This window comes from Ambystoma mexicanum, chromosome 5p (genome assembly GCF_040938575.1).
Source record: "Ambystoma mexicanum isolate Mex_15411 chromosome 5p, UKY_AmexF1_1, whole genome shotgun sequence".
Taxonomy (NCBI): domain Eukaryota; kingdom Metazoa; phylum Chordata; class Amphibia; order Caudata; family Ambystomatidae; genus Ambystoma; species Ambystoma mexicanum.
The window spans coordinates 464,241,676-464,260,774 of record NC_090930.1 but is presented as its reverse complement, the minus strand read 5'-3'; positions in this window follow the sequence as shown (position 1 = coordinate 464,260,774).

Below are 19,099 nucleotides of genomic sequence, written 5' to 3'. Positions count from 1 at the left end.
ACCGCAAACGCATTTTGGTGGCCGTGGGCCAACCGTCTCATGCACGATACGACAGAATATAGGTTTTCGAGTTTGCCAATGAACAGCCATTTTGATGTAACAATAATCGCCATTTTGTTTTCTAACCATTGCTCATTGCTTTCTGTTCCTATTGCTTTGCAGTATATTTTCCACTTACACTGCTCAACTGTGGAACATTGTTGTCCGTATGTGAAAAGGACAAGGCCACAGGGCCGTGAGGATAACAAGATTTCGCTGAAACACAAACGTAGGCAGTGCCAGGAAGAATGCCCGGCTCCCTCCTTAATGTAGCCTTGAAGCAGAGCTGCAGGGCATTTAATCATTTCACAGCTGCCAGCCAGTCTCGTTATATGGTAGAATATGTTAGAATAATACCGCTAAAGGCTTGAATTATGCTTTTCTAACGGCCCCCCTTTGCTGATCCCGCTAAGAGCATGTCGGCTCCCAGGACGCGAATAGCACCTGATAGATAGCAAGGTCCGAAATGCAACTCCCCCCGTATGTAGTTCGCTTCCAAGAACAGAAGCGCCGTGTTCTATTCAATAACCGAAAGATGCCTACACACTCACAAATTGCAAATTGTTACTAGAATAGGTGTTTGAAGGTGTCATAGTGGTCGGAGATGTCCATCATCACACCAAGTTCAAAGAAACCCAATAAAGAGGGGGTGTTAAACATGTCATAGCTGATTGTTTGATATGCATTTTGTATATATGTAACTGATGTACGTAATTCACTCTCTTGCGTCCCTCGAGGTCTAGAGATACACATCGCGGGACGTGAGACCGAGTTAGCCAACTGAGACTTTTGCTTTGCAATAAAACCCTAGCTTTGGGAATACAACCTTGTGTCTGGAGTCTCTATCGTGTGTGGTGACCCGCCTTGTTTCCATAGACGTCAGGGTCCCCTAGGGGCCCCTTTCAAGATGGCGCCCGAATAGGGACCCTCCCCCACTTGTTCCTTCGCGTAACGTTGTAATTGAGAAAGGCAGAGAACGGCGAGGACGGGACGATCGAGCCGGGATCAAGAGGTGTTCGGGGTGCCCTGTAAAAGTGATGAGAGACTCCTTTGCAGATCTGCACACATCTGATCCCTGATCGATGTGCCTGGCTAGAGAATAAGGAGGCGAGGGTCCCGAAACGAGGCGGAAGCCAAGAAACGCAGACACGACGTCCTTTGGTGCGTCAGTATACAGACGACTTGATTTATCAGGTGAGTCATTCCCCGATTCAAAGTATCCTGATATTGGTTGAGAGTTGACTTTGCAAAATCAAACACCCTAGGTAAGGTTGATTAACCAGGGGGAAGGTTAAAACATGCCTGGGGTATTGTCCAGCTTAGCAGGGTTTTTCCGCTGTGATAGACAATCTTTGGAAAATGGCCAAATTGTACCACCTGGGGGAACGCCGGCGTATGAGATGTATGTGAAGTATGGAGTGGGTGCGATAATATTCTGTGAGACTTGGCATAGGCAAACCAGAAAGCAACAAGACCATCAGTGGCTGATTAATGGTATTTTTGAGATGGCGAGGATAGATAACTTGGAAAGGATGTTGATAAGAAAGAAAGCGCGTCCTGCAGCATTTGAAACTATTAAAGACTGGAGAAAGGAAGCAATGCTCCGATTTAAAAGCAGAGCAAAGCATGCGCGCAGGCATAAATCAAAAGGTGAGGTAGCGGAAGAAAAAGAAGAGGAGGAGTGGACTGAGAATCTAAGAAGGGCAGGTAGGCTTGATCAGTTGAATATAGAAAAGATATACCCACAACGAGAATTACACATGGCAGATGAATTGATAGAAAATATATTGACCCATACAAAACAAAGCCCAAGATCAGTAAGACCAGACACGTCAGTAGCTATTGCCCAGAACCCGCCCGTAGCCCAAGCTCCCCCTCCGGTAGCTCAAGCCCTCCCACAACCACAAACCGCGCACGTAACACTTCCTACTAGCCAACCAGGCCCACAACAGACACTCGCTGTTCCCATTGTCCCATCCGCACCTCCCGCCTTAAGACACAGACTCAGTACCGTCCATTCCTCCCGGGGTTGAAGTTGAAACCACGGGGCAAGAGGCGGGACTGACAAACGGGAGTGCACGAGGGTAACTCGCAGCGCAATCAGCAAAGAAAGGAAGGTGGAATTGCAGCAACAGGCAGAGATGTATATAGACGGGAATGATGGGACGGCAACATTGGCTTCGATATATGACTTTCGTAGAAGCAACGAAAGACAGGTATTGTTGGAATGCATGGGTGAATATTTGGTGGAGAGATGGAAACAGCTAATTGGGAAATTACCACCGCAGCGATTGTTAGATTTGAATGCATTAGCACGCTGTAGGGAGAGGGATGAAGAAGTAAGAGAACATGTGTATAGACTTTTTGAGTTTAGAGATGAATTAGATAATGACTATGCCGAAATGTTTACTGCACCCGGTTACAGGAGTAAAGATATCGGGAGAAATAGAAAGGAAACTGTAGAGCCATATATATAGCGACGACATTCGATGTCATCAGTACAAAGGGGCGACAAGTTAAAAGTATGTATGCGAGAAGCGTTTAGATGGATGTCAGATCCTAGTATTCCCACAATGGAGATACACGAGATATTTGATGAATATTCCATGCCTACGAAAAGAAAAGCGCTACAATCGATGGTTGAACATTTATTAGATAAATATATAAAAAACGATAAGGCCAGCCCGCCCGAAATAATGGCAGTATATAGAAGAGCATTAGAGCGAGAGACAGGAGAAACAGCCCTATCATTGGATCTGGGAATATTGTTACATCTAAGAGAAGGGGGAGGGACGGTAAGTGGGGCATTTCCTATGAGAGAGGTCCCACCTACCTTTGTAAAAGTGGAGGTTCCCGCAGTGGCAATATAGCGGCGCAGGTAACACCAACCCATTACACCGCCCAATATGTACATGTCCCCTTTTCCAGACAGGAGGTGAACAACATAAGGCAGACGATTCCTGATATAAGAAAGAATCCTGCATGGTTTTACAAGGAAGTAGAGTCCTGCCTACAGTCATCCGTGCTTACCATGGGTGATATAGACCTAATATTCCCGGTGATCCTGCCAGCAGACATATGGAAACTAATAAGGAAGGTTGATGACACAACTGCCTTTGGTGCCACATGGGCGGACTTGATAATAGAAGATAGAAATAAAGCGGTTGGAGGAACACCATGACCGAACCTGGTGGCATTACCAGCACGTATAGTACAGAAGTTAAAAACAATTGTCCCAGAGAAAAGAATCCAATGGGACAAATTGACTGCATGTGTACAAGGCAAGGATGAGTTGGCTACAGATTATTTTAATAGATTTGAAGAAGTATTCACAGACTTCAGCGGGCAGGATGTGGGTTCAGAAGCAGGAAAGAGGTTATTTGTTGACAAATATGTGAGGGGGTTAAAACTTCCAATTCAGGATCTAATAATGACATCAGAGAGTGCATGGCAAGCAAAAATGTTGGGCGAAGTATTGCATATGGCCCAATATTATGAGCGCAGAGTGACTGCAGGAAAAGAAAAAGAAGAGAGGGATAGGGTAGATCTAAAGACACAAGCATTAATGCGGCAAGTAGTAGGACATAATAGAGGGCGAGGGAACGCACAAGGAAGGAGTAGTTCGAATATGCATGGGGGAACAGTGTGGCCGAATCAGTGTGCATATTGTAAAGAGATAGGACATTGGCGAGCGCAATGGCCGCATCTACAGAATAGAAATGGGTCTGGTCAGAGGAGACAGCATAGAGGACACCCAGGAGCGAATGGACCAAATAGGAATAGTATGCAGCAGCATCATAATAACGGAGATAATCAAAACCAAGGCCAAAACCAAAATGCCCCAAACCAGAGTCAGGGACAGCAAAATTAACAATATGGAAATCAGAGTGGGGGAAATAGAGGGAAGAGTGGAAATGTTTTCGATACACAGCCAAACACGTATTACAGTAATAGTAATGATTACACATCGGACGATGTGTTATTTCCCCAATAGGACAGCCCAGGACAGGGGTCGGAACCAGTGTACATTCCCGTGAATCAGAGAGGACCCTACGTAGAAATGAGAGTCGGGAATGAGGAGCACCGCTTTCTTGTAGATACAGGAGCACAGAAGTGTTCAATAGACCATCACTTGGTTCCGAATATACCACTGTCAGGGCAAAAGAATATTTCCGTAGGGTTCGCAGTTACACCAGTCATAAACCCAGTGTCCAAACCAGTCCCAGTTACCATAGGACCATTTACCGAACATTGTCCTTTCCTTCTAACAGAAAATTGTGGAGAAAATTTGTTGGGATTAAATTTGTTGAAAAAACTAGGTACTGTTATACATTGCACGGCAGACGGAGTGTTTCTAACGATATGGCCACACGATGCCCCTGTGTCAGAATTCTTGTCCGAAGCGTTACCAGGGGAACTAAGTAAAGTACCAACCTGTATATGGGCAATGCATGACAACGATGTGGGATGTTTAAAGATAGAGCCAGTAAAGATTGTTTTAAAAGAAGGTGTTACCCTACCACGAATACCCCAATACAAAATTTCGGTTGAAGGTGAGAAAGGATTGAAGAGTATTGTTACCGATTTGGTGAAATTAGGGGTAATAGAGGAAATCACAGGCAGTACATGTAACAGCCCGATTCTTCCGGTCTATAAAAAAGGAGGTAATGAGGTACCATACCGTTTCATAATTGATCTACGCGCATTGAATAAGGTAGTAGATCCGAAATCTCCTCTAGTGCCAGACGTCACTACAATATTGCCAATGATACCTGTTTCAGCAGAATATTTTAGTGTAATAGATTTGAAAAACGCATTCTTTAGTATTCCAGTGGACAAGGACAGTAGATATTTGTTTGCGTTCACACTAGGAGGACGATCATTTACATTTACGCGGATTCCGCAAGGTTATACGGAAAGTTCAAGTATTTACAGTAGAGCATTAAAAGAACAGCTAGACATGCTGGAATTACCCGTGGGTTGTGTACTTTTGCAATACATAGACGATTTATTGCTAGCTGCAGACACAGAGGAGATTTGTAAAGAAAGCACTGTATTACTACTGTCACACCTAGCGGAACATGGCCATAAAGCTAGTTTGAAGAAATTTCAGTATAATCGAAAGGAGGTAGCCTATTTGGGCTACCTACTTTCGAAAGGAGAGAGAAGACTAACGCCAGAACGCATAGAAAGTATTTCTTCTATGCCTATTCCAAAGACACAAAAAGTCAGAGCCATAATAGGCATGGCTTCATATTGCCGACAATGGATTGGTAATTTTGCGTTAATTGTGAAACCATTAGTGAATTTGATTAGAAAAGATGCGGTTATGCCTTTGCAGTGGGATGAGGAATGTCTGAGAGCATTTGATGGATTGAAAACTGCATTATGCTCGGCTCCAGTTTTGGGTACGCCGAACTATAAGAACATTTTTAGACTATTTGTGTGTGAAAGTGAAGGATGTGCATTGGCGGTTTTGACACAGGAACAAGGTGGAAGAAATAGGCCGTGCGGCTATTTTTCTTCTGCGCTGGACCCTGTAGCGCACGCACTACCACGATGTTTGCGATCTGTCACGGCGGCTCCTGCATCAGTGAAACAAACGGAAGGGATGGTATTGGGGCACACTTTAATTTTGATGGTGCCACAATGCCATAGACGTTCTATTAAATAGGACACAGACGCAACACCTCACCTCTGCTAGATTGACAAGATATGAGATTATCTTGTACGCGCCCCATATCCAAATTATGAGGTGTAGCGCTTTGAATCCTGCAGAATTAATGCCACTAACCATAAAAGAAATTGGGAAGAATGAATCACCCCCCCACGATTGCTTAATGGCCACTGAGGAAGAAACCAAGGGGAGAGTTGATTTAAGTGATATTCCACAGAAAGAGCCGGATGGAGAGTTATTTTGTGACGGCTCATGTTTTAAATTACCAGATGGCACGACAACTGCCGCATAAGCTATCACTACCCTAGAGAGTGTTGTAGAAAGCAAAAGAATCCCTTATAATTCAGCACAAGCCGCGGAAATAATAGCAGTAACCAGAGCCTGCAAGATTTCTGAAAATTTGAATGTGAATATATATACTGATAGTCAGTACGCGTTTGGAGTGGTTCATAACTTTGGTCAACTCTGGAGTGAGAGAGGGTTTCTGACATCACATGGTGCCAGAATTCAACATGGCCCTTTGATTGTACGATTGCTGTCTGCACTCACGTTTCCAAAGCCCTAGCAATACTGAAATGCGAGGCACATATTAAAGTAACATGCAAAATAAGAGAGGGAAACGCGTTTGCAGACAGAATTGAGAAACAAACTGCCACTGATTTGAATACCAAGATGATGACGGTTCAGACAGAGGAAGTACTCTGTATGATAGAAGATGGAGTTGCGATTGTCAAAGAAATGCAGGCCGAGGCTACGGCCGATGAAATACAGGGATGGGCAGAGGGATCTGCTGTTGAATTTGGAGTGTTGTTGGGTGGACAAGGGAACTAGAGACTGGATGTTGCCAAATTCATATGCGACTGCAATGGTCACAATGGCCCACAGCCCTACGCACATCTGTGCAAAGAAAATGATACAGCACCTTTCTACAGTATGGCAGAATGTAAACATAAAAAAGAATGCAGAGAGGTTGGTGCAGAACTGTATCAAGTGTTTACAACACAATGTAGGAAAGGGAACAGTGACACCAACAGGCAGTTTTGGCCCGCCCTCCATGCCGTTTGAGGTAGTTCATTTTGATTTCATAGAGATGGAGAGGTGCCAAAACTTAAAATACTTCTTGGTGGTAATCTGTGCATTCAGTAAGTGGGTGGAGGCATATCCTTTAAAAGATTGCACAACAATGACTACGGCAAAAGTAATGTTGAAGGCGTATTTTTCCAGATTTGGCTTGCCCCGGGTCCTATGGTCTGATAATGGGCCGCATTTTGTGGGTGCAGTGGTATTACAGATATGTGCTGGTCTCCAGATTGATAAGAGATTCCATAGTTCAAGGCATCCGAGTTCTGCCAGTCTTGTGGAGAGGCACAACGTGATTCTTAAATCAAAGATTAGCAAGATTTGTGCGGGAAGCAAGTTGAGTTGGGTGGATGCATTACCAATAGCACTATTATGCATGCGTACGTCTGTACAGGCTAAAACTGGGCTCTCCCCATACAAGATCGTGATGGGGAGGCCGGCAAATGTTTGGTGCGCACCTCAGCCAAAACGACTCAGTGAGATAGAACATCCTGTGCTTAGTACTTATTGTGGCCTTTTAATGCAGAAATTGCGTTTGATTCATCAGCAGGTGCAGGAGGCATTACCCGTACGGTATACCGGTCCGGTGCACGTGCTGGAGCCAGGAGACTGGGTGCTGCTAAAAAACTTTGAAAGAAAGTCATCATTAGCACCCAGGTGGCACGGGCCCCATCAAGTACTTTTGGCGACGCAGACGGCAATACGGGTGGATGGAAGGAAGTCGTGGATCCATGCCACCCATGCCAAAAAGATTCCAACTGCACTGAAAGTCTTGCCTGACACTGCTGACCGGAAAGAGACAGTGGTCCCAGAAACGAAAGAAACTGTTGCCATTGAGAAGCCACCTAATCTGCCAAAACGTGAAGTGAAACTCGAAACAAAGCCTGAGACGATTGCCAAAAGGGCGGAAGGGAAAAAAGTGCCCCGACGTTGCCCAGTAGAATCGACATTACTGCTGACCGACGTGAAATTTGCCTTGCAGATACCATCAAAACCAAATCGTGTACCCCTTTGGCGCCCACCAGCACTCGCCAGCACGCCAAATACGGATTTGCATCATTGGCGCGGTGCACACCAGCACCTGCAGTAGCGCCACAGGCTGACTTCAAGCCTGAATCTGAAAGTGCACCGGCACTGTTCACGGATCATACGATACCAGAACAAAGGCGATACAACCTGCGGCCTCGGAAGGCAGTGTGATCCACATTCTTTTTTTTTTGTTTGTTGTTTATATCAACCTCTGGTTCAGCTCATGGACGGAGAAGGAACCAGGGGTGTAGAGGAGAGAAGCGTGAGAATTGTGCAAATCGGACAATTCAAGACTGGCAGCTCCTCGGTGCGATCATAAAAAGTACATGTGTCCTGAACCAGAACGGACAAGCTGGGCGCACATGGTACTATGGCAAGTGAGATAATTGATTAACAGTACATGCGTCCGGAACCAGAGCGGACAAGCTGGGCGCACATGATACTGGGGCGATAACTGATCAAAGGTCCTCTGAGGAGTATAAGAAGGGACAAGTGATCTCGCCTAAAAACGAATAACCAAATCCAGGCTAAAAAGGACAGGCAAAACTGAATTGTGAGAATTCCATTGAACTTATAGACATCAGAGCCAGCACGACGAAGAGAGATATCCACAACGAACTGTGATAAGGAAGAAGAAGGACGACGAGAAACATGCCGGGACCAGTTCCAGCCTCCTCTTGCACTACAACCGCTGAGAATGAGTCAGTTATAAAGACTATAAGTTTAAGAAAAATGCATGGTAAAACAAATTGTATGCTGACACTAACGATAATAATGTGCTTTATGAGCGTGGTAGCACCAATATCGACAGCCCTAATATTATGGTGGGTAGAAACAATACACCCATTAGAAATGTTTTTACCAATAATGAATATATCCACTACTGAAAGCCCGGTTCAGGTGATCACTTATACCCTACCCCCAATGGAAGAAAAACACAGGGAAGGTTTTAGAAATAACATCTTACTTCTGATAATGAACATGAGACATGCAATCCTAAAGAAAACAAACTGCTTGGTATGTGCCCATTTACCACAGCATGCCGGAAAAGGAATAGGGTGGTATGTGCAGCCGTTACCATTAAGTTCTGCATGTAGTGCATCTTTAGGTGCTATGTTCCATGGGAAGTGGAATAAGAGTAATACGGGTCAATTAGACAGAACCAACATGAATGAGTTTGAGGAGATAATGGAGATAATAATGAAGCCTGTGGGTTGTTCCATTTTCCATAAAGCACAAGTAATAGCCCCAGAGCCCACGAGCAAAAGTACACGGAAGATAACACGACAAAATGGACGAGATAGATTGTCCCCGCCAGAAAAAACATCTGTAATGACGTTTCGTGTAAGAACAGAAGGGAACAAAGATGCAATTCCCCCATCTTACACAGTGAATTATAGCCCAACAACTGTCCCTTTTTGTCTAAAAAAGAAAGGCTCTTTTTCAGTCGGAACATATACTGGTTGTATGAATACAGTGGTACTAAAATGGGAAATAGAACCAGTATACGTAGGTGATCCAGTTTATTTTATATGTGGAGAGAAAGCATACCCTTGGTTGCCCAGAAACTGGGGAGGTACATGTTACCTAGGGCTACTGTTCCCAGGAGTATTCCTCTTAGAAACAGCAGCCATGGCCAGATTATCCAGAACTAGAGTCAAGAGGACTGACAAAGGTGTTTTAATAGCAACTGATGTAGCGAAATCATTCATTCCATTCTTAGCACAGATAGTGAACTCCTATAATATAAGGCAACTGTCCAAAATCCTAAAGAATACAATAAACACAACAACAGATATATTATTTAACATGACGTTGGAAGAATGAGGAATCAGGTTAATGACGCTGCAAAATAGAATGGCTCTCGATGTAATCTGGTTGATCGTGGGGGAATTTGCAAAATAGTGGGATCAGCATGTTGCGTTTATGTCGATGACTATTCCCCCACTATCTTTGAAGCAATAAAGAAAATGCACGCTCTAAGCTCTGAACTCCCCAAGGGAGAAGGGAGCTGGGGAATAGGATCTTGGTTTTGGGGAATACTACGATCTTGGGAATGGAAGTTAATCTCAATATTAGTAATGGTGTTCGGAATATTCCTAACGTGCTGTTGTTGTATACATTGTTTACCCATAGTTTGCGCAGAGGTAACTGAGGGATGTACGGAAGGATGCATGATATGATAACAAAGAAAAAACAACCTCATGATCGAACTAGTCCAGACCCAAATGAGATGAGAGCAGTGAAAGAGTTGAAGACAATGATGTCCACGATAGCCTGCAACACTCAGATATAAGTACTTCAGATTCATCAACACTAGAGGAGGTTTCAATAAATAGATGAGACGTTTGGCATACAGCCAAAGGAGGGTTTGTCAGTCTAGAAATACGGATACCTCTACTTTGAGACCGCAAATGCATTTTGGTGGCCGTGGGCCAACCGTCTCATGCACGATAGGACAGAATATAGGTTTTCGAGTTTGCCAATGAACAGCCATTTTGATGAAACAATAATCGCCGTTTTGTTTACTAACCATTGCTCATTGCTTTCTGTTCCTATTGCTTCGCAGCATATTTTCCGCTTACACTGCTCAACTGTGGAACATTGTTGTCCGTATGTGAAAAGGACAAGGCCACAGGGCCGTGAGGATAACAAGATTTCGCTGAAACACAAGCGTAGGCAGCTCCAGGAAGAATGCCCGGCTCCCTCCTTAATGTAGCCTTGAAGCAGAGCTGCAGGGCATTTAATTATTTCACAGCTGCCAGCCAGTCTCATTATATGGTAGAATATGTTAGAATAATACCGCTAAAGACTTGAATTATGCTTTTCTAACGGCCCCCCTTTGCTGAGCCCGCTAAGAGCATGTCGGCTCCCAGGACGCGAATAGCACCTGATAGATATCAAGGTCCGGAATGCAACTCCCTCGTATGTAGTTCGCTTCCAAGAACAGAAGCGCTGTGTTCTATTCAATAACCGAAAGATGCCTACGCACTCACAAATTGCAAATTGTTACTAGAATAGATGTTTGAAGGTGTCATAGTGGTCAGAGATGTCCATCATCACACCAAGTTCAAAGAAACCCAATAAAGGGGGGGTGTTAAACATGTCATAGCTGATTGTTTGATATGCATTTTGTATATATGTAACGGATGTACGTAATTCACTCTCTTGCGTCCCTCGAGGTCTAGAGATACACGTCGCGGGGCGTGAGACCGAGTTGGCCAACTGAGACTTTTGCTTTGCAATAAAACCCTAGCTTTGGGAATACAACCTTGTGTCTGGCGTCTCTATCATGTGTGGTGACCCGCCTTGTTTCCATAGACGTCAGGGTCCCCTAGGGGCCCCTTTCAGAGCCTGACAGAGGGAGACCTTTGTGAACTTTATGCTTGAAGAGGTCTGAGCCCAACAGAGGGGGGCCTATGTGAACTTTATGTTTGAAGAGGTCTGAGCCCAACAGAGGGGGACCCATGTGAACTGTGTTTAAAGAGGTCTGAGCCTGACAGAGGAGTACCCACTTGAACATTGTGTTGAAATATCTGCTGAAAGTTGGAACGTGAGACTTTAAAGTGGAAGGCCAGGCGGGCATCGACCCACGTTTTGGAACTGTTTATTATACTGAAAATCCGAGCAAGAGTGTGTCATTCTGCCTACAAGGACCGCCTTACTCCGTGTGGCCTCATTTGGAGAGGAGAGCTGATTTAGCTACCTTTTATTAATTTACACACTGATATTACATTGCATACATTTCCCCTTTATATACTTTTGTACAAGAGATAGGACAGGCATTAGGTTTTGTTAGCATAGGCCATTTTGATTTTACAGACTCTACTAGGACTGTTGTGTTTATTATTTGATGGTCGAGACTACTCCCATCTTAGTTATAGGGCAGAGTAGGAGTTTTCCAACCCAAGCAACATCAATAAAGGTTTTACAAATTGTACCTATTGTGTCTGTATCATGCTTGTGATACCATGCCTCCCCTACAGCTGTTACCAAGGAGGTATTCCAACAGTGCTTCTGTGAATTTGGTGAAAAAATTACACAGACCCTCCAATCCCAATTGAGCATGATCAGAACGGAGCTGGCCCAGTAAAATGCGACATAGAAGAGTTGGGAGAGAGGACCGGCCCGGCCGCACATGCCATCCAGGAACTTGCAGAGGACACGCAGAAGATATATGGTTTAGTGGGGCAACTCACAAGGGCCATGCAGAACTTAAAGATGCAGAGCGAGGACTTGGAAAATCGCTCAAGAAGACCCACCATAAGGATAAAGTGGTTGTCGGAATAAGTGGCGGATAGAGACCTGCGAGAAACATCACAGCAAATATTTTCGGATCAAATGGAACTGGATCCATCGCGTGGGTCCCAATGGGGCAGAACCGGGTGCCAGACCAAGGGATGTGATAGTCGCACTGCAGCATTATGGCCAATAATAGGAGATATTGATCGCTGCCAGGAGGGCAGGCCCAATAAAGGTCAACGGACCTGCAATACAATGATACCAGGACTTGGCACATTTCACGCTGGTGAATAGGACAATGATGGGTTTGGTCGTCAGGGCCCTTGCACGGGTGCAGGTGAAATTGAGCGTAGGGTCCTTTGGGTATCATGCATGCAATGAATGGGGTTGCAGAATTCTCTGACACCAAATAATTGAACCAACTCAGGAAGATTCCAAAGGTGCTGTTTTAGTAACAGTTATCTAAAAGAGGGAGTTACAGCAGACATCAACGGACGTTCGCTCAAGTCTCTCAGTCAATTTCTCATAAAACAAAGACTTTATGCAAAAAATACGTCAGAGGTGATGTCATACTATGTGGCAAATAATAAAAACCTACGAGAGATTGTGAAAGGCTCAAGGGGAATCATCTAAGTATACCTTCTATATGGGATGAGATTGTGATTGGCTGTCTACCATCAGGTGAACAATTTATGCCTACCTCTAAAACATGTCGTCTTTAACACTATTATGTACATGGTACATAATTGGCTCTCAAACTATAAGGCCCTTTGTTATACAGCCCTCTACAGTTGGTTCTGGAACATTCGGCTCACTTAGCAGCACGTAAGCTCAGACCCAGGTGCCAGAAGGTGGACTTGACTTTACCTCCCCACCCAATTAGCCCAACATCTCTCATCACCCATGCCTTCTGCCATGAAGATTGGCTTTGAACTTGGCCTTGCAAAGTATCCTTGTCTCTGGGAATATATGGTAGTGCGAGCATGCACTAGTGTTGTTCTAGAACTCCACTGTGAACTCTATTTCCATCCTTGGCTCACGTGACAGGAGACCACGATTTGGTCCATTTATCAGCATTTAAATGTCTTAGATGAAATAAAACTTGCCATGCATGGTGTTCTTTCTTTGCCCCTTAACAAGGGATGATTCAGCATCTCACATTCACCGCCTTTTAGAATAGATAACCGTCCTTGGCTGCTTCAGTTTTGACACCAGGCCAGACAGACTTTCTAGACTCTTCCCTGATCTCAGCTAAATCTTGCTGCGACAGTTCTCGTCTTTTCCTCTGCATGGGTCCGGGCTTACTAAATTCATGACACCGATATCCAGCTTCTATACAATGGCGGCTTTGCCTGCAGTCTATTCACTACTTATAGCCAGTGTCTAGGATTACTTAATCTACTTGCGTTACAGCATCTGTACAGTTGTTAACGGCTTGCATTTTCTGCAGTGCTTCTCACACATGCAATCTTCTTTTCGCATTTGAAAGTTTACTCAATTCTTAATTAGGTCATCAGTTTATATAAGGTCCATACATTCTCTTCAGCCAGTATTCTTGAGACGTCACGCTCTACTTTTGTGACATCACCAGCATTTTTTTCTCTCTTTTCATATTCCTTCGGGGAGTTCCTCTCTCAGATTGTCATCTCTTCAGGGATACATCTGATAGGGTTTTCTCAATGGATACCTTCTTTCTAATGTACGCTGCAAAATTGACACAACTGTTGGGTTTAAACATGGCATGACCTCAGGCTTGCAACTTAAAAATGAGAAACAGTAATCATGACGCTGTATACTTATGTTGGATAACCGACACAGCTGCTACGATCCATTTGTACACACTACCACTCGAGATAAACCAAGGACTAAATCAGTTTAGATTAAGGCCCCCAGATATCATAGAACTCACCTTTGCCTTGAACAATTGCAACACAGCTCGAGAGAGCTCAGTTGAGTACACTCCCCTATTAGCACAATTCATAACATCAAAAAGTGAGTTCAGTGTTGACCACCAAAAACATAAATATGCATTTAGTTAAAAAAATGATAAGAAAAAAACTACACAAAGATCTTAAGTCGCTTAAGATGACTTGTTCGCCAGTCTTATTTCCGGAAAAGAAAAAAACCTCCAACAGCGATATCGAAAGTGTCTGCTCACATTTAAGTACTATCGTGAACAAGAACAATCAGAAGCAATACTAAGACTGATTTGTACTTGAAAGAGCTGCGAAACGTGGGCCATTATAAACGCCATCTCTTGAACTCAGATGGCCAACATGATAGTTGGAGTAAGCGCTACTTCATGGGTAAACCATTTCACACCGGTTTTTAAGGCCCTGACTGTTCTCGGATCGGGGAATTGCACTGACCCGTCTGCTGCCTGGAACATCAATTATAACAGAGCTGAGATAGAAGACTCAATCGCTAAACTAAAAAACACCAGAGCAGCTGGTCCAGATGGACTTACAAATCTGGCATTGAAGCGGAAATAAAACCCTGTGGGCCTCTTTCATTGAAACCCTATTTAAGAAAATAGCTGAGACAAAAAAAATACCCTCCTCATGGCAATCATTGGTGGTTGTGCCTACATTTAAAAAAGGCGATCGTGCAGACCCGGCCAACTACCATCCGATTGCCTTGCTCGACGTAATCGGAAATATTTTTGCATCATTTTTTGCAGAAAAGACTGGCAAAATGGGCAACCGAGGCTAATATCATCGACGACAGACAAACTGGTTTCACTAGCAGTATAGGTGTAGAGTTAAACCTCACCCTGCTTAACCTTTTGAAACTAGATGTCCCGAAAAACAAGAAAACTTTCATTCTGGCATTCATAGATTTACGTCAGGCCTTTGACAGGGTTAATCGGGCATCCCCATGGAAACAATTGGCAAAATGTAAGTGCTCTGATGACCTTCTGCAAATGCTAATTCAACTGCACTCTAAAACATCGATCAAAGTAAGAGTGAATGCCAACAGCAAATTGTCTGTCAAGCAAGGCTGCCCATTGGCGGCCCTAATCCTCAAACTATATATTGCTGATTTGCCAGAAGCATTTATGGGATGTAACATCTTTCCACCAAAAATGAATGGACAACCGATTAGCTGTATGACCGATGCAGACGATGTAGTGTTGATGGACTCTACACAAATCGGCCTTCAACGTCTACTATCGAATCTGGAAGCCCACTTAAATATTAACAACATGGATATTAAGGAAGAAAAATCAAAGATCATTGAGTTTGGATCCCACCTTGGAAACAGAGATTTCAAATGGTTTACGGCTGGGAAACAAGTCGAAATAACTGAAAATATGAGCTACCTCGGAATCCTATTTAATAAATCAATAAGGGAATGGGAATGGAACAAAGAGCTGAAATCTAAATGTCTAATCTCTCCCTACAAGGTGCGAAATTGCATTGTGAGGTTAGAAAATGTACACTCATGCCTGTTTTCTTGTTCTACCGCCAAAATGGGGTTGCTGCACCTACCTTCGGTAGCGAGGCTGGACTTAACATCAACACTGACATGTGGATGCTGTTAGAAGGTCAGTACTGAAGGAAAGTGCTACGCCTGCCGAAAAATGTCTCACTCTCGTCGATTCCATAAGAGCTGGGCCTACAATCTCTTGGCGCATCTGTTCTATGGAAATCTTTTGCACTATACAGAAAAATTATCATGCCTTTATCCACTGTTCCATATGCGATTTTGAAGGCAACCCCTGATAAACCTCATACAGGATTGCTGAAAGAATGGTCAATAAAAATTCTGAAGAACCTTGACCACGTGGGGGCTTCTTTTGAATTACTACATGATAATCAATGTGCTGTTAAAAAAATGGTGAGCAACAGTGACTGGATTATGACTCTTAATAACAGACTGAAACGGAAATCAAGTCTACCACATATCAGAGACGCTGGTTCAGTGAATCAGGTTCCAAGGTATCTTCAATATTTTCCATCAAGATATCATTGTGACAAGTTTCTGCGGTTGCGATTGAATCAACTACCGCCCAAAGAGATGCTTTTCCTAAAACATAACAAAAACACCATTGACAATTGCTGCCGATTTTGCTGTCAACAAGTGGTATCGCTGCAGCACTTAATTGCTGAATGTCAATCCTTGATATTAGAAAGAACAGTGGCCTTGTTGAAGTTCGCCCCTATAAGTGGTAACATGGATGACTGGTGGTCTGCCCTACTGTCTGGTAATAACTGTATGTTGTGCTGCGCCTCTGTTGATGACTTGGACTACTGATTCCAAGGTGACCGCAATGTAGTCTGAATGATCTCCAATGTGCAATGTGATTTCCGCATGTTCTTATTCCTGTGTTGACCATTGACATGTGTGTTGACAAATCTATTTCTATTCTTAATTTTCTTAAATGACAAAGAGAGCTTATGTCTTCAATACTTTTTAAGTTGGAAAGAATTGAGTTGGAAAGTTGAAAAAGATTCTTTTTGTTAAAAGTTTTGTAAGAAACTAATGCAAATAATTTAAAAAAATTAAGCATGGCAGGACCTCAGGCTTGCAAAATATAGGCATTAGGGGGGCAGGATTTCCTGCAGAGGCATGTAGCTCCTCCTCTACAAAATCCAAATGGAGTTACCCTTTCGGCTTATTGTTCTGATGGGATGGACGGCAGTATCGCATCACGACATGTGAGGAATGGCTGAGGATTATGAACTTGGAGGAGGAGGGGGTCACTCAACAAGATCACAGTCCAGTGCAAGAGCCCACCACAAGGAAGCTGTGGGAATGGTCAAAGGTCCTGATGACAGGGCATAAGAAGAGGGCTCTGGGTGGTCCGGCTAAGCCGGATGTGATGAGAGTCACCCTAGAGGGGGATCAAGAGCAGTCCAGTAGGGGCTCCCCATCCGCAGGGACGGTTTGAAGTGTGTCGTTGTGGGGGGAGCTGCCCGTCTGGGTAGGGAATAATGAGGGGAAGGTACCAGGGGAGGGGGAATGAGGTGTTTCGGCGCTTGGGATTGCTTTCATGGTTCCTAGTAGACACGCACAGTTTATCTCTGGGCGGTTAGCGAGGCTCAACCTCCATGGCTTGTTGCATGGGGTAGTGGTAGGATGGTTGAGTCTGACCAGAGATTGGTGGGGATGGGGATAGTTGGTGGGGAGAGGGAGAGGGGAATGAGGCGAGGGAGACAACAGGATCCCGGTGAAGTCTTTAACCAGGATTGTCATGAGGGATAGACAGTTATGCAGTTAATGGCAGAAGCCACTAGCATTTCCTGTTACCTAACTGCCCATTGCCTCTCCCTGGGTGTTAATATAGTGTAACCCCCTGACAAGGTTCATCATGAGGACACTCTATGGCCCTCATTACGACCCTGGCATTGGACCATGGTGCTAATAGCACCATGGTCCATGCCGGTAACTTACCGACTCCGCCATGGCGGAATGGGGAATTATCGCCCCATTCCGAGGTTGGCGGGGCGGTAATTCCCCATGCCGCCATGGCCCTTCCCCATTCCCATTTTTTCCCCATAGGGCTCAATGGAAATGGGGAAGGCGCTAAGTACGGTGCCGCAAATTGCGGCACTGTACTTAGCACCAAGGTCCCTTTGCGGTTTGGTTTTTAAAGCCTGCAAAAAGCAGGCGTTAAAGTCTCCAACCCGCAAAGGGACCTCGTAATCAGGCGCTGAGGGATTACCGGTACGGGTACCCTTACCGGTACCGGTAATCCATTAGCGCCAGGGTCGTAATGAGGCCCTATGTTCCACATGATTGGGGACATATTTGCGAATGGTTCTGGTTATGCTGTTACTCTATCAGATAGTCCCTATATTTTATTTTTATAGGGAACAGGCTTCAGCATCAACGTGCACTATTGTTGACCGGTATCAGTAAAATAAAATAAACAATATGCCTTTGCCCCTAAGTGTCCAGCATACACTGTGAATACGCTGGCTATGGGGGGCTCCTTCCAAAGGCAAAACATAGGTTCCCAGCCTCTTACAATATGAGACGATTCTCCACGTAATTAGTAAGCCTCGACAAACATATTCGCTAGCTCCTCAAATCACCTGAATATCAGGTGATTTAACTAGGTTGAACTTCAGACAGTTTTTACACATTTTGTTCGACTTTCAAACACATGGCTTGAAGGGAGACATGTGGTTAGAGTTCCTTTTCAGTATGAGGCATATTTCAGAAAGGCTGGAGTTTGTAGCTGAAGAAAATCTTAAGAAATGTAAGCAAGAAGGAATAAACTATAGTAGAGTTACAGAAGCTGAATAAGAAGAAATGGGGGAGTGGTAGTGTGTGACTTGGGACTCAGAGTTGGAATCAGTGTAGGTTTTGCTCAGGAAGGACTGAATCAAACATTCAGTGTCTTGAAGTGTTATGCTATGTTGATTTGTCCTGCGTACCGCTACCACCTAGGGGCAACCTCCAGGCGCTCGCATGGCTCTTCAAGAGAAGGGGGAAGGGGGAATAGGGTCAGAGGATAGATTCAGAACCAGGAGGAACTGGCATCTGTGAGTGTTGTTTTGCATGTGGTAGTATTGCGAGAGGCCTCGTGCATTGTAACCGTATGGGTATGGTTCGGTGTCTCTGGTGTGTAGCAGTGTTCTGTGTTGGTGTTAGTGTGTTGCGTGGGTTATTAAGGGATGATTGTGTGCACTGGTTAGATAGTGTCCATAAGGGATCCAGAGTCACAGGTGCTCATAGTTGTAAGATAATCTGGCATCATGGTGTGTAGTTGCGTTGTTGATGGGTTTTTGGACTAAGTGGGTGGTTCACTCTAGGTGTCGACATAGTGATGGTTCTATGTTTGTGTATGTGGAAGTGTGGCTAGTCCATGTCTTGTGCAGTGGAAAAACACACGTGCCATCTGTTGTGAGTTTAGGGAATAGAGTATCCCTATGAAGGAGTGCAGTTTAGGTGACTTGAGAAAAACATGCAATTAACTCTCAAATTCCCAAAGAGCAGCTTGCGGGAGAGTCATCTCACCTAGTTTCAGTGGAAAGAGCAGAGAGATTTAGGGAGGTGGGTGACACCCCAGTTAGTTGTCCT